Source organism: Biomphalaria glabrata, unplaced genomic scaffold, assembly GCF_947242115.1.
Source record: "Biomphalaria glabrata unplaced genomic scaffold, xgBioGlab47.1 scaffold_19, whole genome shotgun sequence".
Classification (NCBI taxonomy): domain Eukaryota; kingdom Metazoa; phylum Mollusca; class Gastropoda; family Planorbidae; genus Biomphalaria; species Biomphalaria glabrata.
Window position 1 is genome coordinate 1,716,052 of NW_026602932.1, and position 24,971 is coordinate 1,741,022.

At 28.9% G+C, this 24,971-nt stretch overlaps 7 long non-coding RNA genes across 7 annotated transcripts; all 7 read right to left on the reverse strand.

Moving 5' to 3' along the window:
- Positions 1-950: 950 nt before the first annotated feature.
- LOC129924159 (uncharacterized) lies at positions 951-3,231 on the reverse strand. Its single transcript, XR_008776114.1, has 2 exons — positions 2,463-3,231; positions 951-2,371 (listed from the first exon to the last, which is right to left on the reverse strand). It is a non-coding gene; the product is annotated as an uncharacterized LOC129924159 (long non-coding RNA).
- A 3,753-nt stretch (positions 3,232-6,984) lies between these two features.
- LOC129924160 (uncharacterized) lies at positions 6,985-9,266 on the reverse strand. The gene is made up of 2 exons (XR_008776115.1): positions 8,498-9,266; positions 6,985-8,406 (listed from the first exon to the last, which is right to left on the reverse strand). It is a non-coding gene; the product is annotated as an uncharacterized LOC129924160 (long non-coding RNA).
- Positions 9,267-11,022: 1,756 nt separating this feature from the next.
- LOC129924156 (uncharacterized) lies at positions 11,023-13,691 on the reverse strand. Its single transcript, XR_008776111.1, has 2 exons — positions 12,577-13,691; positions 11,023-11,712 (listed from the first exon to the last, which is right to left on the reverse strand). It is a non-coding gene; the product is annotated as an uncharacterized LOC129924156 (long non-coding RNA).
- An 812-nt stretch (positions 13,692-14,503) lies between these two features.
- LOC129924203 (uncharacterized) lies at positions 14,504-15,970 on the reverse strand. The gene is made up of 2 exons (XR_008776194.1): positions 15,616-15,970; positions 14,504-14,923 (listed from the first exon to the last, which is right to left on the reverse strand). It is a non-coding gene; the product is annotated as an uncharacterized LOC129924203 (long non-coding RNA).
- Positions 15,971-17,317: 1,347 nt separating this feature from the next.
- On the reverse strand, positions 17,318-19,441 carry LOC129924154 (uncharacterized). The gene is made up of 2 exons (XR_008776109.1): positions 18,327-19,441; positions 17,318-17,462 (listed from the first exon to the last, which is right to left on the reverse strand). It is a non-coding gene; the product is annotated as an uncharacterized LOC129924154 (long non-coding RNA).
- An 812-nt stretch (positions 19,442-20,253) lies between these two features.
- On the reverse strand, positions 20,254-21,720 carry LOC129924202 (uncharacterized). The gene is made up of 2 exons (XR_008776193.1): positions 21,366-21,720; positions 20,254-20,673 (listed from the first exon to the last, which is right to left on the reverse strand). It is a non-coding gene; the product is annotated as an uncharacterized LOC129924202 (long non-coding RNA).
- A 1,347-nt stretch (positions 21,721-23,067) lies between these two features.
- Positions 23,068-24,772, reverse strand: LOC129924155 (uncharacterized). The gene is made up of 2 exons (XR_008776110.1): positions 24,077-24,772; positions 23,068-23,212 (listed from the first exon to the last, which is right to left on the reverse strand). It is a non-coding gene; the product is annotated as an uncharacterized LOC129924155 (long non-coding RNA).
- Positions 24,773-24,971: the final 199 nt, after the last annotated feature.

Here is a 24,971-nt window from a genome sequence, read left to right on the forward strand (position 1 = left end):
GTTACTCCGAGACGCCCTTTTAATTCCTGAATTTAAAAAAAATTCTAATCTTTGATAGAGACCATAGTCTTGAGTAAACTTAGAAATAAGATGAGATTGTCTAGATGACTAACAAGATCTAGTGACAATCTAGTCTAGAGTCTATTGAAAAATATAGAAATAGAATATATTATTTAGCTTTAGATCTAGAATCTAAAATTATTATAAACTCTAATCAAGATTGACTAGATCATGATAGATAAGTAGAGATCTAAATTTATGTTCTCTATGTTAGATAATAGTTTTTGCATCCATTTTTTGGTATACACTTCTTTCACCTACTAACTAGATGATTTGGTGGCTGAAGGTTACAACATAATAAAAACTGGGGTTTTGAATTCCAGGAAATTTATGATAATTCCAAGTCAACCCAACTCTAATGGGTACCTAAGATCAGTTGAGGAAAAGATAGGTGTAAGATAATACCTTAATAACATTCAGTAATAGTAAATAATTACCTGATGCATGGCTAGTCCAGCTTTCTCTGCAAATGTTCCAGCCCAGTGCACACATCTTCACAATGAATCTAATTACTGCAAAATAAAAGGTAAACTTTCATCATGTGAAATAAAAAATAATTAAATTTTTATTCAACCAGTGTCAATATGAAAAGTCATCACAAAAAAGCAAATTTGGATTATAATAGCTAAAGCAAAAAAAATAAATAAATCAAATCTAAATAACCTAAAAAAAAAATATAAGTTTGATTCTGAAAGGCCATAACAAAATAATACAACATAATTCCAGACAGCCACTACAAATAACACAAAAGTCGATTCCAAGCAGTCATAAAGAAAAGTTATCAAGTAGATTCCAAATATTAACTGTCAAAAAATAATCAAGTTAATTCTAAATAACAACAAACAAACAAACAAAAAAATGCAAAAGTCTGAATCCAAACAGCCATCACAAAAAAAAAACCAATTAATTTAAACAACCACTACGAAAAACACAATATTGATCATAAAAACACACAAATCCGATGAAGAGCTTAAGTAATATACACATGTCTGATTCCAAACAGCCATCTCCAAAGAAGAAAATGTCAATTCATTCAGCTACTAAAAAAAAGCACATGATTCTTTAAAAAAAAAATAAAAAAAATTCGATACTAAACAATGATCGCAAAAAACACACAAGTCTAATTTCAAACAGAGCTCATAAAAAGCCATCACAAAAAAAAAAAGTCCACAAGTCTAATGCAGAACATTGATCACAAAAATGCACAAGTCCAATTTAAAACATTGATAAAAGAAAAACAAACAAATCTGATAAAGAACATCAATTAAAAAAACACATGTCCGAACTGCCATCAATAAAGACCCAAATGTCAATTCAATCAGCCACTACTAAAAAAAAATCAGTTGATTAAAAAAAACAAAACAAGTCTTATGCCGAACATTGATCACAAAAAAAACCCACCAAGTCCAGTTTCGAACTCCACACCGATCATAAAAAGGAGGCACAAGTCAGACTTCTAACAGCCATCACATAAAATAAACAAATAAAAATGCCATTCTAAAAAAACACAAAGTAAATGCACAACTCGGAATGTGAATATCCATCACAGAAAAACACAAGTCTTTTTCAAACAGCCCACACAAAAAAGCAGAAGTATGATTAAAAACACCCATCACAAAAATTTTAATAACCACCAAAAAAAAATGCGCAAGTCGGATTTCTATTACTGATCATAAAAAGGCACAAGTCCAATTCTGAAAATCGATAACATAATCACACAAGTCCGATTCCAGTCAGCCATTACAAAAAAGCACAATTTCATTCCAAACAGACATCCCGAAAAAAGCAAATTTCTATTCAAACAGCCACTATACAAAACACGTTGATTCTAAAAAAAAACAAAAAACAACACAAGTCCGATGTCAAACATCAGTTACAAAAAAAAAATTAAAAAATGTCCATTCTAAATAATTATAAAATGAATGCACAAGTTTGATTCCAAACAGAAATCACAAAAAGCATATGTCGATTCAAACAGCCACTACGAAAAACTTGAATGCAAATTCTAAATAACCACATAAAAAAAAAATTAAAATGTACAAATTCTATTCTGAGCATTAATCACAAAAATGACAAGTAAGAATCAAAATACATTAAATTCTTACCATTACCTATCAATCAGTCTGTTGAACCATGGGGGCACCACACAAGATCTGTCGACAGCCCTTCTATATTCCTCTCTGTACTTAGTCCTAGATAAACAATTTCATGGCAGACCTGCACATTCTTTGATGTCTTCACATTGCTCTCTGTCTTTCATTCTTCATCCTGGAACTCAACAGTGAAAGGACCATAACCCTGGTATTATTTTCTGGAAATAAAAAAAGTGATTAAGTCCCTTAATGTAATTAACACCAATTTTTATAATTGTTTTACAAAATACATTAAATTCTTACCATTACCTATCAATCAGTCTGTTGAACCATGGGGGCACTACACAAGATCTGTCAACAGCCCTTCTATATTCCTCTCTGTACTTAGCCATGGATAAAACATTTCATGGCAGACCTGTCCATTCTTTGATGTCTTCCCATCTCTCTTTCTTCCTTCTTTGTACACAAATGGGGAAAAAATGGACCATAATTCTTAAAAAAGAAATTTAAAATCATTACATAAAATTTAATTTAATTTCTAATTATTAATAAAATATCTTACCAGAATGCTAGCCACTCTTTCTAAAACTATGACCAGTGCCTTATTTAAATCTTGAATTATATTTCTAGTGTAGGAGTTCCAATCAATTTTGTTGTATACAAAGGCCATGATACTGATTATAGGAATATGCCAGATGTCTGTTTCAGCATCTGAGTAAATAAATTAATGAAAGACCTATGACTCTAAGTTAGGGTACTGTCATCTTTCATATCTGTATTTAAAAAAAAACAAAAAAAAACTGGACATACATTCCTCATAATCAGTTCCCATCCTGTTTGTCATTTAAATATTTTGGACATTCCTTTTACATTCCAGCCAAGATCTCGCAGCGGACAGTAGAAAATGGCAGTTTGAACTTCAGATCATTGTGTCAACCGTCTCGTGCAAACCACAAAACAAGGCAGTTTTATCAAGATCCACCTAAGAATGAAAAATACTATAAGGTACACTTTCACATTACATCTAGAAAAGGATAGCTATATTTAACTTGATCTAGTAGAAGATGTACAACTATCATACCCATATAATGTAGATTAACAAACTGATTCAAGATAAATACTATTAAGCCAATCCTACACCCATACTACTTGTATACATAAAATTGGGTGGATCTAGAATTTTAGATCTAGATAGACTAGATTCTTATTAAAATTCTAGATCTTTTCTATTAAGTAATAAAAACCTTTAAAATGTATTTTAATATGGATGAAGCTGAACAGAAATGATTGGAAAATAGTCGATGCCAACGCAGAGGCTCTTGTTCTCGTATGAGCCATAGTTGTCTATTGACTGAAGGTGGTGGAGATAATTCAACAAGATGATTTACAATGTAATTCAAGAGATCTGTCTAGGTTAGTTCATTATTTTTCTTGAAGATTTCTATGATCAAGTCTAGATTTTCTAGATCTAGCATCATATACAATAATTTCTAGAGATCTAGTGCTAAGTCCTATACATATGGGATCTAGATCTAATCAAGATCTATCTAAAATCAGAATAAAAAATATGGAATGTCACACTAGATTTAGAATAGAATAGCAAAGTTTTACCAATATCTAGATTTTTAGTCCAGTAAATCAACTTATATAGATCAAGATATAAATTAAATTCACCTTTATATATCCCTTAGTCTGTTGGACTGTTAAGGCACCACACAAGGTTTGTCGACCATTCTTTTCCTCACCGTCTTTTGAATGACTAATTCCTGAGAATAGTAAACCGTTATTGTTAAAGAATATACAGGTAATCAGTGCTTTTTTGTAAAGAAATAGGTGCCGGAGCTCAGTGATGGATTGCCTTTTAACAACTAATAAATAAATAATAAACTTTAAAATACAAAAGTAACTTTTTCGCTGCATTGAAAAAAGTGCTGGTACGCTGTACCAGTGCTTACTGTAATGCTGCTGACCTGAAAAATTGTAGTTAAACTAAATAATACAGTAATATTAAGCCCATACTAATTAGTCTTAGATATATAGATCTAGAAATTATATTGACATTGTGTAGATCTAGTCAATCTAGATTTCAAAGCAAAGAAAACAGAAGAACGGTAGACCATAAGGCAAAGACGATAGGATCGACATGGACCAAGCTGAAGAAATCCAGAATATTTATTGAAAATTTTTAGTTAGATCTAGACTAATAATCTAGAATACTAGGACTATAGTAATCTATACATTCTTTTCTAGACTCTACTAGACAAACTCTAATGATGATTCTAATATTAAATATGTAGATCTAGAGCAGTGGTTCCCAAACTTTTTTGTCTCATAGACCCCTTGCCATGTTTTCTGCTTTTCGGTAGACCCCCTGCTTAACTTATTTTTTTTATTTTTTTTTTAGATAATTTTTTTTTTTTTTTTTTTTTTTGGTTATTTTTTTGTTATTTTTTAATTTTTAAAAAAAATTTTTAAAATTTTTTTTTAAATTTTTATTTTTTTTTATCTTTTTTATTATTATTTTTCATCTTTTTTTTTTTCTTTTTTTTTTTATTTTTTTTTTTTTATAATTTTTTTTTTAATTTTTTTTTCTAAATTTTCTTTACATTTAAAAAAAAAATTTTGTTGAATTTTTTTTTTTTTTTTTTAATTTTTTTTTTAAATTTAAAAAAAAATTTTTTTATAATTTTTTTTAATAATTTTTTTTATCTTTTTTTTTTTAAATTTTTAAATTTTTTTTCATTTTTATTTTTTCATTTTTATTTTTTTAAATTTTTTTTTAGATAAATTTTTTTTAAATTTTTTTTTTTCGAGAATTCACTATCCCGTGACTGATTTCACTGTAGACCAGTAGTTCCCAAACTTTTTTGTCTCGTAGACCCCTTGCCATGTTTTCTGCTTTTCGGTAGACCCCCTGCCTAGCTTATATTATTTACATAACAATGATTTTTAATAATAAAAAACTGCATTTTAATATTACATAGCATACTAACTATCAGTACCTAAAACGCAATTAAACTATTATTTAATACAAAACTATACGATTGAGCTTTTTATAAGCAAAATTGTAGTCAAACTGAATATCCATTTGATTAAATCAATAAAAATTAACTTATCTTAGAATGGACCTCATTCACCAACATTTAGTCATGTGATCTTATTGATAAAACAATGAAAAAAACTGTCTCGTGACAACCATCATGAATTACACATGAGATCGTAAATTATATAGAAGAGATAAAGCACCATGTGGCTAAATGTTGTTTGTTTACAATTGGTGAATGAGGTCCATTGAAAACTATCTAAGATTCATAATGCCCCCCATAATGAAGAATAAGAAATTACAGAAATAGGTAAGACTAACATAAGCGTGACAATAAAATGTATAGTTCTTATTTAATTAGCTTTCTTGACATTATTATAATTAAGCCACATAAGAAAACATGTAAATTGTCACTAGCTTTAACAAAGCTTCATTGATGTCTTTGTTAATTTGTGGAGAGGTATCAATCTTGGCTAGTATGCTGAAAAAAAATAGAAAAGAATATTTATTAAACTGCTTTATAAATAAACTAAATCCATAACATATATAAATTAAAATGTATGTAATACATATATCAAGATCTACAAAAAAATAATTTGAAAACTAAGGGCTTAATTAAATGACATTATAATATTTTGTTACTCGCCAGCATTGATTATTTCAACCAAACAATTGAAATAGCCTTATTTTTAACTTTTCACAATTTCTTTTTAATTAAGGGCCACCAAATTCACCTTGCCTATGGCATCCAATCACCAAAGGCCAGCACTGCCAGCACATAGGCCATATGCAAATACATTTCCCCAACTAATGTCAGGTACCCATTAAAGTTGGGTGGGTTACTCCGAGACGCCCTTTTAATTCCTGAATTTAAAAAAAATTCTAATCTTTGATAGAGACCATAGTCTTGAGTAAACTTAGAAATAAGATGAGATTGTCTAGATGACTAACAAGATCTAGTGACAATCTAGTCTAGAGTCTATTGAAAAATATAGAAATAGAATATATTATTTAGCTTTAGATCTAGAATCTAAAATTATTATAAACTCTAATCAAGATTGACTAGATCATGATAGATAAGTAGAGATCTAAATTTATGTTCTCTATGTTAGATAATAGTTTTTGCATCCATTTTTTGGTATACACTTCTTTCACCTACTAACTAGATGATTTGGTGGCTGAAGGTTACAACATAATAAAAACTGGGGTTTTGAATTCCAGGAAATTTATGATAATTCCAAGTCAACCCAACTCTAATGGGTACCTAAGATCAGTTGAGGAAAAGATAGGTGTAAGATAATACCTTAATAACATTCAGTAATAGTAAATAATTACCTGATGCATGGCTAGTCCAGCTTTCTCTGCAAAAGTTCCAGCCCAGTGCACACATCTTCACAATGAATCTAATTACTGCAAAATAAAAGGTAAACTTTCATCATGTGAAATAAAAAATAATTAAATTTTTATTCAACCAGTGTCAATATGAAAAGTCATCACAAAAAAGCAAATTTGGATTATAATAGCTAAAGCAAAAAAAATAAATAAATCAAATCTAAATAACCTAAAAAAAAAATATAAGTTTGATTCTGAAAGGCCATAACAAAATAATACAACATAATTCCAGACAGCCACTACAAATAACACAAAAGTCGATTCCAAGCAGTCATAAAGAAAAGTTATCAAGTAGATTCCAAATATTAACTGTCAAAAAATAATCAAGTTAATTCTAAATAACAACAAACAAACAAACAAAAAAATGCAAAAGTCTGAATCCAAACAGCCATCACAAAAAAAAAACCAATTAATTTAAACAACCACTACGAAAAACACAATATTGATCATAAAAACACACAAATCCGATGAAGAGCTTAAGTAATATACACATGTCTGATTCCAAACAGCCATCTCCAAAGAAGAAAATGTCAATTCATTCAGCTACTAAAAAAAAGCACATGATTCTTTAAAAAAAAAATAAAAAAAATTCGATACTAAACAATGATCGCAAAAAACACACAAGTCTAATTTCAAACAGAGCTCATAAAAAGCCATCACAAAAAAAAAAAAGTCCACAAGTCTAATGCAGAACATTGATCACAAAAATGCACAAGTCCAATTTAAAACATTGATAAAAGAAAAACAAACAAATCTGATAAAGAACATCAATTAAAAAAACACATGTCCGAACTGCCATCAATAAAGACCCAAATGTCAATTCAATCAGCCACTACTAAAAAAAAATCAGTTGATTAAAAAAAACAAAACAAGTCTTATGCCGAACATTGATCACAAAAAAAACCCACCAAGTCCAGTTTCGAACTCCACACCGATCATAAAAAGGAGGCACAAGTCAGACTTCTAACAGCCATCACATAAAATAAACAAATAAAAATGCCATTCTAAAAAAACACAAAGTAAATGCACAACTCGGAATGTGAATATCCATCACAGAAAAACACAAGTCTTTTTCAAACAGCCCACACAAAAAAGCAGAAGTATGATTAAAAACACCCATCACAAAAATTTTAATAACCACCAAAAAAAAATGCGCAAGTCGGATTTCTATTACTGATCATAAAAAGGCACAAGTCCAATTCTGAAAATCGATAACATAATCACACAAGTCCGATTCCAGTCAGCCATTACAAAAAAGCACAATTTCATTCCAAACAGACATCCCGAAAAAAGCAAATTTCTATTCAAACAGCCACTATACAAAACACGTTGATTCTAAAAAAAAACAAAAAACAACACAAGTCCGATGTCAAACATCAGTTACAAAAAAAAAATTAAAAAATGTCCATTCTAAATAATTATAAAATGAATGCACAAGTTTGATTCCAAACAGAAATCACAAAAAGCATATGTCGATTCAAACAGCCACTACGAAAAACTTGAATGCAAATTCTAAATAACCACATAAAAAAAAAATTAAAATGTACAAATTCTATTCTGAGCATTAATCACAAAAATGACAAGTAAGAATCAAAATACATTAAATTCTTACCATTACCTATCAATCAGTCTGTTGAACCATGGGGGCACCACACAAGATCTGTCGACAGCCCTTCTATATTCCTCTCTGTACTTAGTCCTAGATAAACAATTTCATGGCAGACCTGCACATTCTTTGATGTCTTCACATTGCTCTCTGTCTTTCATTCTTCATCCTGGAACTCAACAGTGAAAGGACCATAACCCTGGTATTATTTTCTGGAAATAAAAAAAGTGATTAAGTCCCTTAATGTAATTAACACCAATTTTTATAATTGTTTTACAAAATACATTAAATTCTTACCATTACCTATCAATCAGTCTGTTGAACCATGGGGGCACTACACAAGATCTGTCAACAGCCCTTCTATATTCCTCTCTGTACTTAGCCATGGATAAAACATTTCATGGCAGACCTGTCCATTCTTTGATGTCTTCCCATCTCTCTTTCTTCCTTCTTTGTACACAAATGGGGAAAAAATGGACCATAATTCTTAAAAAAGAAATTTAAAATCATTACATAAAATTTAATTTAATTTCTAATTATTAATAAAATATCTTACCAGAATGCTAGCCACTCTTTCTAAAACTATGACCAGTGCCTTATTTAAATCTTGAATTATATTTCTAGTGTAGGAGTTCCAATCAATTTTGTTGTATACAAAGGCCATGATACTGATTATAGGAATATGCCAGATGTCTGTTTCAGCATCTGAGTAAATAAATTAATGAAAGACCTATGACTCTAAGTTAGGGTACTGTCATCTTTCATATCTGTATTTAAAAAAAAACAAAAAAAAACTGGACATACATTCCTCATAATCAGTTCCCATCCTGTTTGTCATTTAAATATTTTGGACATTCCTTTTACATTCCAGCCAAGATCTCGCAGCGGACAGTAGAAAATGGCAGTTTGAACTTCAGATCATTGTGTCAACCGTCTCGTGCAAACCACAAAACAAGGCAGTTTTATCAAGATCCACCTAAGAATGAAAAATACTATAAGGTACACTTTCACATTACATCTAGAAAAGGATAGCTATATTTAACTTGATCTAGTAGAAGATGTACAACTATCATACCCATATAATGTAGATTAACAAACTGATTCAAGATAAATACTATTAAGCCAATCCTACACCCATACTACTTGTATACATAAAATTGGGTGGATCTAGAATTTTAGATCTAGATAGACTAGATTCTTATTAAAATTCTAGATCTTTTCTATTAAGTAATAAAAACCTTTAAAATGTATTTTAATATGGATGAAGCTGAACAGAAATGATTGGAAAATAGTCGATGCCAACGCAGAGGCTCTTGTTCTCGTATGAGCCATAGTTGTCTATTGACTGAAGGTGGTGGAGATAATTCAACAAGATGATTTACAATGTAATTCAAGAGATCTGTCTAGGTTAGTTCATTATTTTTCTTGAAGATTTCTATGATCAAGTCTAGATTTTCTAGATCTAGCATCATATACAATAATTTCTAGAGATCTAGTGCTAAGTCCTATACATATGGGATCTAGATCTAATCAAGATCTATCTAAAATCAGAATAAAAAATATGGAATGTCACACTAGATTTAGAATAGAATAGCAAAGTTTTACCAATATCTAGATTTTTAGTCCAGTAAATCAACTTATATAGATCAAGATATAAATTAAATTCACCTTTATATATCCCTTAGTCTGTTGGACTGTTAAGGCACCACACAAGGTTTGTCGACCATTCTTTTCCTCACCGTCTTTTGAATGACTAATTCCTGAGAATAGTAAACCGTTATTGTTAAAGAATATACAGGTAATCAGTGCTTTTTTGTAAAGAAATAGGTGCCGGAGCTCAGTGATGGATTGCCTTTTAACAACTAATAAATAAATAATAAACTTTAAAATACAAAAGTAACTTTTTCGCTGCATTGAAAAAAGTGCTGGTACGCTGTACCAGTGCTTACTGTAATGCTGCTGACCTGAAAAATTGTAGTTAAACTAAATAATACAGTAATATTAAGCCCATACTAATTAGTCTTAGATATATAGATCTAGAAATTATATTGACATTGTGTAGATCTAGTCAATCTAGATTTCAAAGCAAAGAAAACAGAAGAACGGTAGACCATAAGGCAAAGACGATAGGATCGACATGGACCAAGCTGAAGAAATCCAGAATATTTATTGAAAATTTTTAGTTAGATCTAGACTAATAATCTAGAATACTAGGACTATAGTAATCTATACATTCTTTTCTAGACTCTACTAGACAAACTCTAATGATGATTCTAATATTAAATATGTAGATCTAGAGCAGTGGTTCCCAAACTTTTTTGTCTCATAGACCCCTTGCCATGTTTTCTGCTTTTCGGTAGACCCCCTGCTTAACTTATTTTTTTTATTTTTTTTTTAGATAATTTTTTTTTTTTTTTTTTTTTTTGGTTATTTTTTTGTTATTTTTTAATTTTTAAAAAAAATTTTTAAAATTTTTTTTTAAATTTTTATTTTTTTTTATCTTTTTTATTATTATTTTTCATCTTTTTTTTTTTCTTTTTTTTTTAATTTTTTTTTTTTTATAATTTTTTTTTTAATTTTTTTTTCTAAATTTTCTTTACATTTAAAAAAAAAATTTTGTTGAATTTTTTTTTTTTTTTTTTAATTTTTTTTTTAAATTTAAAAAAAAATTTTTTTATAATTTTTTTTAATAATTTTTTTTATCTTTTTTTTTTTAAATTTTTAAATTTTTTTTCATTTTTATTTTTTCATTTTTATTTTTTTAAATTTTTTTTTAGATAAATTTTTTTTAAATTTTTTTTTTTCGAGAATTCACTATCCCGTGACTGATTTCACTGTAGACCAGTAGTTCCCAAACTTTTTTGTCTCGTAGACCCCTTGCCATGTTTTCTGCTTTTCGGTAGACCCCCTGCTTAGCTTATATTATTTACATAACAATGATTTTTAATAATAAAAAACTGCATTTTAATATTACATAGCATACTAACTATCAGTACCTAAAACGCAATTAAACTATTATTTAATACAAAACTATACGATTGAGCTTTTTATAAGCAAAATTGTAGTCAAACTGAATATCCATTTGATTAAATCAATAAAAATTAACTTATCTTAGAATGGACCTCATTCACCAACATTTAGTCATGTGATCTTATTGATAAAACAATGAAAAAAACTGTCTCGTGACAACCATCATGAATTACACATGAGATCGTAAATTATATAGAAGAGATAAAGCACCATGTGGCTAAATGTTGTTTGTTTACAATTGGTGAATGAGGTCCATTGAAAACTATCTAAGATTCATAATGCCCCCCATAATGAAGAATAAGAAATTACAGAAATAGGTAAGACTAACATAAGCCTGACAATAAAATGTATAGTTCTTATTTAATTAGCTTTCTTGACATTATTATAATTAAGCCACATAAGAAAACATGTAAATTGTCACTAGCTTTAACAAAGCTTCATTGATGTCTTTGTTGATTTGTGGAGAGGTATCAATCTTGGCTAGTATGCTGAAAAAAAATAGAAAAGAATATTTATTAAACTGCTTTATAAATAAACTAAATCCATAACATATATAAATTAAAATGTATGTAATACATATATCAAGATCTACAAAAAAAATAATTTGAAAACTAAGGGCTTAATTAAATGACATTATAATATTTTGTTACTCGCCAGCATTGATTATTTCAACCAAACAATTGAAATAGCCTTATTTTTAACTTTTCACAATTTCTTTTTAATTAAGGGCCACCAAATTCACCTTGCCTATGGCATCCAATCACCAAAGGCCAGCACTGCCAGCACTGCCAGCACAATGGCCATATGCAAATACATTTCCCCAACTAATGTCAGGTACCCATTAAAGTTGGGTGGGTTACTCCGAGGCGCCCTTTTAATTCCTGAATTTAAAAAAAATTCTAATATTTGCTAGAGACCATAGTCTTGAGTAAACTTAGAAATAAGATGAGATTGTCTAGATGACTAACAAGATCTAGTGACAATCTAGTCTAGAGTCTATTGAAAAATATAGAAATAGAATATATTATTTAGCTTTAGATCTAGAATCTAAAATTATTATAAACTCTAATCAAGATTGACTAGATCATGATAGATAAGTAGAGATCTAAATTTATGTTCTCTATGTTAGATAATAGTTTTTGCATCCATTTTTTGGTATACACTTCTTTCACCTACTAACTAGATGATTTGGTGGCTGAAGGTTACAACATAATAAAAACTGGGGTTTTGAATTCCAGGAAATTTATGATAATTCATAGTCAACCCAACTCTAATGGGTACCTAAGATCAGTTGAGGAAAAGATAGGTGTAAGATAATACCTTAATAACATTCAGTAATAGTAAATAATTACCTGATGCATGGCTAGTCCAGCTTTCTCTGGAAATGTTCCAGCCCAGTGCACACATCTTCACAATGAATCTAATTACTGCAAAATAAAAGGTAAACTTTTATCATGTGAAATAAAAAATAATTAAATTTTTATTCAACCAGTGTCAATATGAAAAGTCATCACAAAAAAGCAAATTTGGATTATAATAGCTAAAGCAAAAAAAAAATAAATCAAATCTAAATAACCTAAAAAAAAATAATATAAATTTGATTCTGAAAGGCCATAACAAAATAATACAACATAATTCCAGACAGCCACTACAAATAACACAAAAGTCGATTCCAAGCAGTCATAAAGAAAAGTTATCAAGTAGATTCCAAATATTAACTGCCAAAAAATAATCAAGTTAATTCTAAATAACAACAAACAAACAAACAAACAAATGCAAAAGTCTGAATCCAAACAGCCATCACAAAAAAAAAACCAATTAATTTAAACAACCACTACGAAAAACACAATATTGATCATAAAAACACACAAATCCGATGAAGAGCTTAAGTAATATACACATGTCTGATTCAAAACAGCCATCTCCAAAGAAGAAAATGTCAATTCATTCAGCTACTAAAAAAAAGCACATGATTCTTTAAAAAAAAATAAAAAAAAATTCGATACTAAACAATGATCGCAAAAAACACACAAGTCTAATTTCAAACAGAGCTCATAAAAAGCCATCACAAAAAAAAAAAAGCCCACAAGTCTAATGCAGAACATTGATCACAAAAATGCACAAGTCCAATTTAAAACATTGATAAAAGAAAAACAAACAAATCTGATAAAGAACATCAATTAAAAAAACACATGTCCGAACTGCCATCAATAAAGACCCAAATGTCAATTCAATCAGCCACTACCAAAAAAAATCAGTTGATTAAAAAAAACAAAACAAGTCTTATGCCGAACATTGATCACAAAAAAACCCCACCAAGTCCAGTTTCGAACTCCACACCGATCATAAAAAGGAGGCACAAGTCAGACTTCTAACAGCCATCACATAAAATAAACAAATAAAAATGCCATTCTAAAAAAACACAAAGTAAATGCACAACTCGGAATGTGAATATCCATCACAGAAAAACACAAATCTTTTTCAAACAGCCCACACAAAAAAGCAGAAGTATGATTAATAACACCCATCACAAAAATTTTAATAACCACCAAAAAAAAATGTGCAAGTCGGATTTCTATTACTGATCATAAAAAGGCAGAAGTCCAATTCTGAAAATCGATAACATAATCACACAAGTCCGATTCCAGTCAGCCATTACAAAAAAGCACAATTTCATTCCAAACAGACATCCCGAAAAAAGCAAATTTCTATTCAAACAGCCACTATACAAAACACGTTGATTCTAAAAAAAAACAAAAAACAACACAAGTCCGATGTCAAACATCAGTTACAAAAAAAAAATTAAAAAATGTCCATCCTAAATAATTATAAAATGAATGCACAAGTTTGATTCCAAACAGAAATCACAAAAAGCATATGTCGATTGAAACAGCCACTACGAAAAACTTGAATGCAAATTCTAAATAACCACATAAAAAAAAAATTAAAATGTACAAATTCTATTCTGAGCATTAATCACAAAAATGACAAGTAAGAATCAAAATACATTAAATTCTTACCATTACCTATCAATCAGTCTGTTGAACCATGGGGGCACCACACAAGATCTGTCAACAGCCCTTCTATATTCCTCTCTGTACTTAGTCCTAGATAAACAATTTCATGGCAGACCTGCACATTCTTTGATGTCTTCCCATCTCTCTTTCTTCCTTCTTTGTACACAAATGGGGAAAACATGGACCATAATTCTTAAAAAAGAAATTTAAAATCATTACATAAAATTTAATTTAATTTCTAATTATTAATAAAATATCTTACCAGAATGCTAGCCACTCTTTCTAAAACTATGACCAGTGCCTTATTTAAATCTTGAATTATATTTCTAGTGTAGGAGTTCCAATCAATTTTGTTGTATACAAAGGCCATGATACTGATTATAGGAATATGCCAGATGTCTGTTTCAGCATCTGAGTAAATAAATTAATGAAAGACCTATGACTCTAAGTTAGGGTACTGTCATCTTTCATATCTGTATTTAAAAAAAAACAAAAAAAAACTGGACATACATTCCTCATAATCAGTTCCCATCCTGTTTGTCATTTAAATATTTTGGACATTCCTTTTACATTCCAGCCAAGATCTCGCAGCGGACAGTAGAAAATGGCAGTTTGAACTTCAGATCATTGTGTCAACCGTCTCGTGCAAACCACAAAACAAGGCAGTTTTATCAAGATCCACCTAAGAATGAAAAATACTATAAGGTACACTTTCACATTACATCTAGAAAAGGATAGCTATATTTAACTTGATCTAGTAGAAGATGTACAACTATCATACCCATATAATGTAGATTAACAAACTGATTCAAGATAAATACTATTAAGCCAATCCTAAACCCATACTACTTGTATACATAAAATTGGGTGAATCTAGAATTTTAGATCTAGATAGACTAGATTCTTATTAAAATTCTAGATCTTTTCTATTAAGTAATAAAAACCTTTAAAATGTATTTTAATATGAATGAAGCTGAACAGAAATGATTGGAAAATAGTCGATGCCAACGCAGAGGCTCTTGTTCTCGTATGAGCCATAGTTGTCTATTGACTGAAGGTGGTGGAGATAATTCAACAAGATGATTTACAATGTAATTCAAGAGATCTGTCTAGGTTAGTTCATTATTTTTCTTGAAGATTTCTATGATCAAGTCTAGATTTTCTAGATCTAGCATCATATACAATAATTTCTAGAGATCTAGTGCTAAGTCCTATACATATGGGATCTAGATCTAATCAAGATCTATCTAAAATCAGAATAAAAAATATGGAATGTCACACTAGATTTAGAATAGAATAGCAAAGTTTTACCAATATCTAGATTTTTAGTCCAGTAAATCAACTTATATAGATCAAGATATAAATTAAATTCACCTTTATATATCCCTTAGTCTGTTGGACTGTTAAGGCACCACACAAGGTTTGTCGACCATTCTTTTCCTCACCGTCTTTTGAATGACTAATTCCTGAGAATAGTAAACCGTTATTGTTAAAGAATATACAGGTAATCAGTGCTTTTTTGTAAAGAAATAGGTGCCGGAGCTCAGTGATGGATTGCCTTTTAACAACTAATAAATAAATAATAAACTTTAAAATACAAAAGTAACTTTTTCGCTGCATTGAAAAAAGTGCTGGTACGCTGTACCAGTGCTTACTGTAATGCTGCTGACCTGAAAAATTGTAGTTAAACTAAATAATACAGTAATATTAAGCCCATACTAATTAGTCTTAGATATATAGATCTAGAAATTATATTGACATTGTGTAGATCTAGTCAATCTAGATTTCAAAGCAAAGAAAACAGAAGAACGGTAGACCATAAGGCAAAGACGATAGGATCGACATGGACCAAGCTGAAGAAATCCAGAATATTTATTGAAAATTTTTAGTTAGATCTAGACTAATAATCTAGAATACTAGGACTATAGTAATCTATACATTCTTTTCTAGACTCTACTAGACAAACTCTAATGATGATTCTAATATTAAATATGTAGATCTAGAGCAGTGGTTCCCAAACTTTTTTGTCTCATAGACCCCTTGCCATGTTTTCTGCTTTTCGGTAGACCCCCTGCTTAACTTATTTTTTTTATTTTTTTTTTAGATAATTTTTTTTTTTTTTTTTTGGTTATTTTTTTGTTATTTTTTAATTTTTAAAAAAAATTTTTAAAATTTTTTTTTAAATTTTTATTTTTTTTTATCTTTTTTATTATTATTTTTCATCTTTTTTTTTTTCTTTTTTTTTTAATTTTTTTTTTTTATAATTTTTTTTTTAATTTTTTTTTCTAAATTTTCTTTACATTTAAAAAAAAAAATTTTGTTGAATTTTTTTTTTTTTTTTTTTAATTTTTTTTTTAAATTTAAAAAAAAATTTTTTTATAATTTTTTTTAATAATTTTTTTTATCTTTTTTTTTTTAAATTTTTAAATTTTTTTTCATTTTTATTTTTTCATTTTTATTTTTTTAAATTTTTTTTTAGATAAATTTTTTTTAAATTTTTTTTTTTTCGAGAATTCACTATCCCGTGACTGATTTCACTGTAGACCAGTAGTTCCCAAACTTTTTTGTCTCGTAGACCCCTTGCCATGTTTTCTGCTTTTCGGTAGACCCCCTGCCTAGCTTATATTATTTACATAACAATGATTTTTAATAATAAAAAACTGCATTTTAATATTACATAGCATACTAACTATCAGTACCTAAAACGCAATTAAACTATTATTTAATACAAAACTATACGATTGAGCTTTTTATAAGCAAAATTGTAGTCAAACTGAATATCCATTTGATTAAATCAATAAAAATTAACTTATCTTATAATGGACCTCATTCACCAACATTTAGTCATGTGATCTTATTGATAAAACAATGAAAAAAACTGTCTCGTGACAACCATCATGAATTACACATGAGATCGTAAATTATATAGAAGAGATAAAGCACCATGTGGCTAAATGTTGTTTGTTTACAATTGGTGAATGAGGTCCATTGAAAACTATCTAAGATTCATAATGCCCCCCATAATGAAGAATAAGAAATTACAGAAATAGGTAAGACTAACATAAGCCTGACAATAAAATGTATAGTTCTTATTTAATTAGCTTTCTTGACATTATTATAATTAAGCCACATAAGAAAACATGTAAATTGTCACTAGCTTTAACAAAGCTTCATTGATGTCTTTGTTGATTTGTGGAGAGGTATCAATCTTGGCTAGTATGCTGAAAAAAAATAGAAAAGAATATTTATTAAACTGCTTTATAAATAAACTAAATCCATAACATATATAAATTAAAATGTATGTAATACATATATCAAGATCTACAAAAAAAATAATTTGAAAACTAAGGGCTTAATTAAATGACATTATAATATTTTGTTACTCGCCAGCATTGATTATTTCAACCAAACAATTGAAATAGCCTTATTTTTAACTTTTCACAATTTCTTTTTAATTAAGGGCCACCAAATTCACCTTGCCTATGGCATCCAATCACCAAAGGCCAGCACTGCCAGCACTGCCAGCACAATGGCCATATGCAAATACATTTCCCCAACTAATGTCAGGTACCCATTAAAGTTGGGTGGGTTACTCCGAGGCGCCCTTTTAATTCCTGAATTTAAAAAAAATTCTAATATTTGCTAGAGACCATAGTCTTGAGTAAACTTAGAAATAAGATGAGATTGTCTAGATGACTAACAAGATCTAGTGACAATCTAGTCTAGAGTCTATTGAAAAATATAGAAATAGAATATATTATTTAGCTTTAGATCTAGAATCTAAAATTATTATAAACTCTAATCAAGATTGACTAGATCATGATAGATAAGTAGAGATCTAAATTTATGTTCTCTATGTTAGATAATAGTTTTTGCATCCATTTTTTGGTATACACTTCTTTCACCTACTAACTAGATGATTTGGTGGCTGAAGGTTACAACATAATAAAAACTGGGGTTTTGAATTCCAGGAAATTTATGATAATTCATAGTCAACCCAACTCTAATGGGTACCTAAGATCAGTTGAGGAAAAGATAGGTGTAAGATAATACCTTAATAACATTCAGTAATAGTAAATAATTACCTGATGCATGGCTAGTCCAGCTTTCTCTGGAAATGTTCCAGCCCAGTGCACACATCTTCACAATGAATCTAATTACTGCAAAATAAAAGGTAAACTTTTATCATGTGAAATAAAAAATAATTAAATTTTTATTCAACCAGTGTCAATATGAAAAGTCATCACAAAAAAGCAAATTTGGATTATAATAGCTAAAGCAAAAAAAAAATAAATCAAATCTAAATAACCTAAAAAAAAATAATATAAATTTGATTCTGAAAGGCCATAACAAAATAATACAACATAATTCCAGACAGCCACTACAAATAACACAAAAGTCGATTCCAAGCAGTCATAAAGAAAAGTTATCAAGTAGATTCCAAATATTAACTGCCAAAAAATAATCAAGTTAATTCTAAATAACAACAAACAAACAAACAAACAAATGCAAAAGTCTGAATCCAAACAGCCATCACAAAAAAAAAACCAATTAATTTAAACAACCACTACGAAAAACACAATATTGATCATAAAAACACACAAATCCGATGAAGAGCTTAAGTAATATACACATGTCTGATTCAAAACAGCCATCTCCAAAGAAGAAAATGTCAATTCATTCAGCTACTAAAAAAAAGCACATGATTCTTTAAAAAAAAATAAAAAAAAATTCGATACTAAACAATGATCGCAAAAAACACACAAGTCTAATTTCAAACAGAGCTCATAAAAAGCCATCACAAAAAAAAAAAAGCCCACAAGTCTAATGCAGAACATTGATCACAAAAATGCACAAGTCCAATTTAAAACATTGATAAAAGAAAAACAAACAAATCTGATAAAGAACATCAATTAAAAAAACACATGTCCGAACTGCCATCAATAAAGACCCAAATGTCAATTCAATCAGCCACTACCAAAAAAAATCAGTTGATTAAAAAAAACAAAACAAGTCTTATGCCGAACATTGATCACAAAAAAACCCCACCAAGTCCAGTTTCGAACTCCACACCGATCATAAAAAGGAGGCACAAGTCAGACTTCTAACAGCCATCACATAAAATAAACAAATAAAAATGCCATTCTAAAAAAACACAAAGTAAATGCACAACTCGGAATGTGAATATCCATCACAGAAAAACACAAATCTTTTTCAAACAGCCCACACAAAAAAGCAGAAGTATGATTAATAACACCCATCACAAAAATTTTAATAACCACCAAAAAAAAATGTGCAAGTCGGATTTCTATTACTGATCATAAAAAGGCAGAAGTCCAATTCTGAAAATCGATAACATAATCACACAAGTCCGATTCCAGTCAGCCATTACAAAAAAGCACAATTTCATTCCAAACAGACATCCCGAAAAAAGCAAATTTCTATTCAAACAGCCACTATACAAAACACGTTGATTCTAAAAAAAAACAAAAAACAACACAAGTCCGATGTCAAACATCAGTTACAAAAAAAAAATTAAAAAATGTCCATCCTAAATAATTATAAAATGAATGCACAAGTTTGATTCCAAACAGAAATCACAAAAAGCATATGTCGATTGAAACAGCCACTACGAAAAACTTGAATGCAAATTCTAAATAACCACATAAAAAAAAAATTAAAATGTACAAATTCTATTCTGAGCATTAATCACAAAAATGACAAGTAAGAATCAAAATACATTAAATTCTTACCATTACCTATCAATCAGTCTGTTGAACCATGGGGGCACCACACAAGATCTGTCAACAGCCCTTCTATATTCCTCTCTGTACTTAGTCCTAGATAAACAATTTCATGGCAGACCTGCACATTCTTTGATGTCTTCCCATCTCTCTTTCTTCCTTCTTTGTACACAAATGGGGAAAACATGGACCATAATTCTTAAAAAAGAAATTTAAAATCATTACATAAAATTTAATTTAATTTCTAATTATTAATAAAATATCTTACCAGAATGCTAGCCACTCTTTCTAAAACTATGACCAGTGCCTTATTTAAATCTTGAATTATATTTCTAGTGTAGGAGTTCCAATCAATTTTGTTGTATACAAAGGCCATGATACTGATTATAGGAATATGCCAGATGTCTGTTTCAGCATCTGAGTAAATAAATTAATGAAAGACCTATGACTCTAAGTTAGGGTACTGTCATCTTTCATATCTGTATTTAAAAAAAAACAAAAAAAAACTGGACATACATTCCTCATAATCAGTTCCCATCCTGTTTGTCATTTAAATATTTTGGACATTCCTTTTACATTCCAGCCAAGATCTCGCAGCGGACAGTAGAAAATGGCAGTTTGAACTTCAGATCATTGTGTCAACCGTCTCGTGCAAACCACAAAACAAGGCAGTTTTATCAAGATCCACCTAAGAATGAAAAATACTATAAGGTACACTTTCACATTACATCTAGAAAAGGATAGCTATATTTAACTTGATCTAGTAGAAGATGTACAACTATCATACCCATATAATGTAGATTAACAAACTGATTCAAGATAAATACTATTAAGCCAATCCTAAACCCATACTACTTGTATACATAAAATTGGGTGAATCTAGAATTTTAGATCTAGATAGACTAGATTCTTATTAAAATTCTAGATCTTTTCTATTAAGTAATAAAAACCTTTAAAATGTATTTTAATATGAATGAAGCTGAACAGAAATGATTGGAAAATAGTCGATGCCAACGCAGAGGCTCTTGTTCTCGTATGAGCCATAGTTGTCTATTGACTGAAGGTGGTGGAGATAATTCAACAAGATGATTTACAATGTAATTCAAGAGATCTGTCTAGGTTAGTTCATTATTTTTCTTGAAGATTTCTATGATCAAGTCTAGATTTTCTAGATCTAGCATCATATACAATAATTTCTAGAGATCTAGTGCTAAGTCCTATACATATGGGATCTAGATCTAATCAAGATCTATCTAAAATCAGAATAAAAAATATGGAATGTCACACTAGATTTAGAATAGAATAGCAAAGTTTTACCAATATCTAGATTTTTAGTCCAGTAAATCAACTTATATAGATCAAGATATAAATTAAATTCACCTTTATATATCCCTTAGTCTGTTGGACTGTTAAGGCACCACACAAGGTTTGTCGACCATTCTTTTCCTCACCGTCTTTTGAATGACTAATTCCTGAGAATAGTAAACCGTTATTGTTAAAGAATATACAGGTAATCAGTGCTTTTTTGTAAAGAAATAGGTGCCGGAGCTCAGTGATGGATTGCCTTTTAACAACTAATAAATAAATAATAAACTTTAAAATACAAAAGTAACTTTTTCGCTGCATTGAAAAAAGTGCTGGTACGCTGTACCAGTGCTTACTGTAATGCTGCTGACCTGAAAAATTGTAGTTAAACTAAATAATACAGTAATATTAAGCCCATACTAATTAGTCTTAGATATATAGATCTAGAAATTATATTGACATTGTGTAGATCTAGTCAATCTAGATTTCAAAGCAAAGAAAACAGAAGAACGGTAGACCATAAGGCAAAGACGATAGGATCGACATGGACCAAGCTGAAGAAATCCAGAATATTTATTGAAAATTTTTAGTTAGATCTAGACTAATAATCTAGAATACTAGGACTATAGTAATCTATACATTCTTTTCTAGACTCTACTAGACAAACTCTAATGATGATTCTAATATTAAATATGTAGATCTAGAGCAGTGGTTCCCAAACTTTTTTGTCTCATAGACCCCTTGCCATGTTTTCTGCTTTTCGGTAGACCCCCTGCTTAACTTATTTTTTTTATTTTTTTTTTAGATAATTTTTTTTTTTTTTTTTTGGTTATTTTTTTGTTATTTTTTAATTTTTAAAAAAAATTTTTAAAATTTTTTTTTAAATTTTTATTTTTTTTTATCTTTTTTATTATTATTTTTCATCTTTTTTTTTTTCTTTTTTTTTTAATTTTTTTTTTTTATAATTTTTTTTTTAATTTTTTTTTCTAAATTTTCTTTACATTTAAAAAAAAAAATTTTGTTGAATTTTTTTTTTTTTTTTTTTAATTTTTTTTTTAAATTTAAAAAAAAATTTTTTTATAATTTTTTTTAATAATTTTTTTTATCTTTTTTTTTTTAAATTTTTAAATTTTTTTTCATTTTTATTTTTTCATTTTTATTTTTTTAAATTTTTTTTTAGATAAATTTTTTTTAAATTTTTTTTTTTTCGAGAATTCACTATCCCGTGACTGATTTCACTGTAGACCAGTAGTTCCCAAACTTTTTTGTCTCGTAGACCCCTTGCCATGTTTTCTGCTTTTCGGTAGACCCCCTGCCTAGCTTATATTATTTACATAACAATGATTTTTAATAATAAAAAACTGCATTTTAATATTACATAGCATACTAACTATCAGTACCTAAAACGCAATTAAACTATTATTTAATACAAAACTATACGATTGAGCTTTTTATAAGCAAAATTGTAGTCAAACTGAATATCCATTTGATTAAATCAATAAAAATTAACTTATCTTATAATGGACCTCATTCACCAACATTTAGTCATGTGATCTTATTGATAAAACAATGAAAAAAACTGTCTCGTGACAACCATCATGAATTACACATGAGATCGTAAATTATATAGAAGAGATAAAGCACCATGTGGCTAAATGTTGTTTGTTTACAATTGGTGAATGAGGTCCATTGAAAACTATCTAAGATTCATAATGCCCCCCATAATGAAGAATAAGAAATTACAGAAATAGGTAAGACTAACATAAGCCTGACAATAAAATGTATAGTTCTTATTTAATTAGCTTTCTTGACATTATTATAATTAAGCCACATAAGAAAACATGTAAATTGTCACTAGCTTTAACAAAGCTTCATTGATGTCTTTGTTGATTTGTGGAGAGGTATCAATCTTGGCTAGTATGCTGAAAAAAAATAGAAAAGAATATTTATTAAACTGCTTTATAAATAAACTAAATCCATAACATATATAAATTAAAATGTATGTAATACATATATCAAGATCTACAAAAAAAATAATTTGAAAACTAAGGGCTTAATTAAATGACATTATAATATTTTGTTACTCGCCAGCATTGATTATTTCAACCAAACAATTGAAATAGCCTTATTTTTAACTTTTCACAATTTCTTTTTAATTAAGGGCCACCAAATTCACCTTGCCTATGGCATCCAATCACCAAAGGCCAGCACTGCCAGCACTGCCAGCACAATGGCCATATGCAAATACATTTCCCCAACTAATGTCAGGTACCCATTAAAGTTGGGTGGGTTACTCCGAGGCGCCCTTTTAATTCCTGAATTTAAAAAAAATTCTAATATTTGCTAGAGACCATAGTCTTGAGTAAACTTAGAAATAAGATGAGATTGTCTAGATGACTAACAAGATCTAGTGACAATCTAGTCTAGAGTCTATTGAAAAATATAGAAATAGAATATATTATTTAGCTTTAGATCTAGAATCTAAAATTATTATAAACTCTAATCAAGATTGACTAGATCATGATAGATAAGTAGAGATCTAAATTTATGTTCTCTATGTTAGATAATAGTTTTTGCATCCATTTTTTGGTATACACTTCTTTCACCTACTAACTAGATGATTTGGTGGCTGAAGGTTACAACATAATAAAAACTGGGGTTTTGAATTCCAGGAAATTTATGATAATTCCAAGTCAACCCAACTCTAATGGGTACCTAAGATCAGTTGAGGAAAAGATAGGTGTAAGATAATACCTTAATAACATTCAGTAATAGTAAATAATTACCTGATGCATGGCTAGTCCAGCTTTCTCTGGAAATGTTCCAGCCCAGTGCACACATCTTCACAATGAATCTAATTACTGCAAAATAAAAGGTAAACTTTCATCATGTGAAATAAAAAATAATTAAATTTTTATTCAACCAGTGTCAATATGAAAAGTCATCACAAAAAAGCAAATTTGGATTATAATAGCTAAAGCAAAAAAAAATAAATAAATCAAATCTAAATAACCTAAAAAAAAAATATAAGTTTGATTCTGAAAGGCCATAACAAAATAATACAACATAATTCCAGACAGCCACTACAAATAACACAAAAGTCGATTCCAAGCAGTCATAAAGAAAAGTTATCAAGTAGATTCCAAATATTAACTGTCAAAAAATAATCAAGTTAATTCTAAATAACAACAAACAAACAAACAAAAAAATGCAAAAGTCTGAATCCAAACAGCCATCACAAAAAAAAACCAATTAATTTAAACAACCACTACGAAAAACACAATATTGATCATAAAAACACACAAATCCGATGAAGAGCTTAAGTAATATACACATGTCTGATTCCAAACAGCCATCTCCAAAGAAGAAAATGTCAATTCATTCAGCTACTAAAAAAAAGCACATGATTCTTTAAAAAAAAAAAAAAAAAAATTCGATACTAAACAATGATCGCAAAAAACACACAAGTCTAATTTCAAACAGAGCTCATAAAAAGCCATCACAAAAAAAAAAAAGTCCACAAGTCTAATGCAGAACATTGATCACAAAAATGCACAAGTCCAATTTAAAACATTGATAAAAGAAAAACAAACAAATCTGATAAAGAACATCAATTAATAAAACACATGTCCGAACTGCCATCAATAAAGACCCAAATGTCAATTCAATCAGCCACTACTA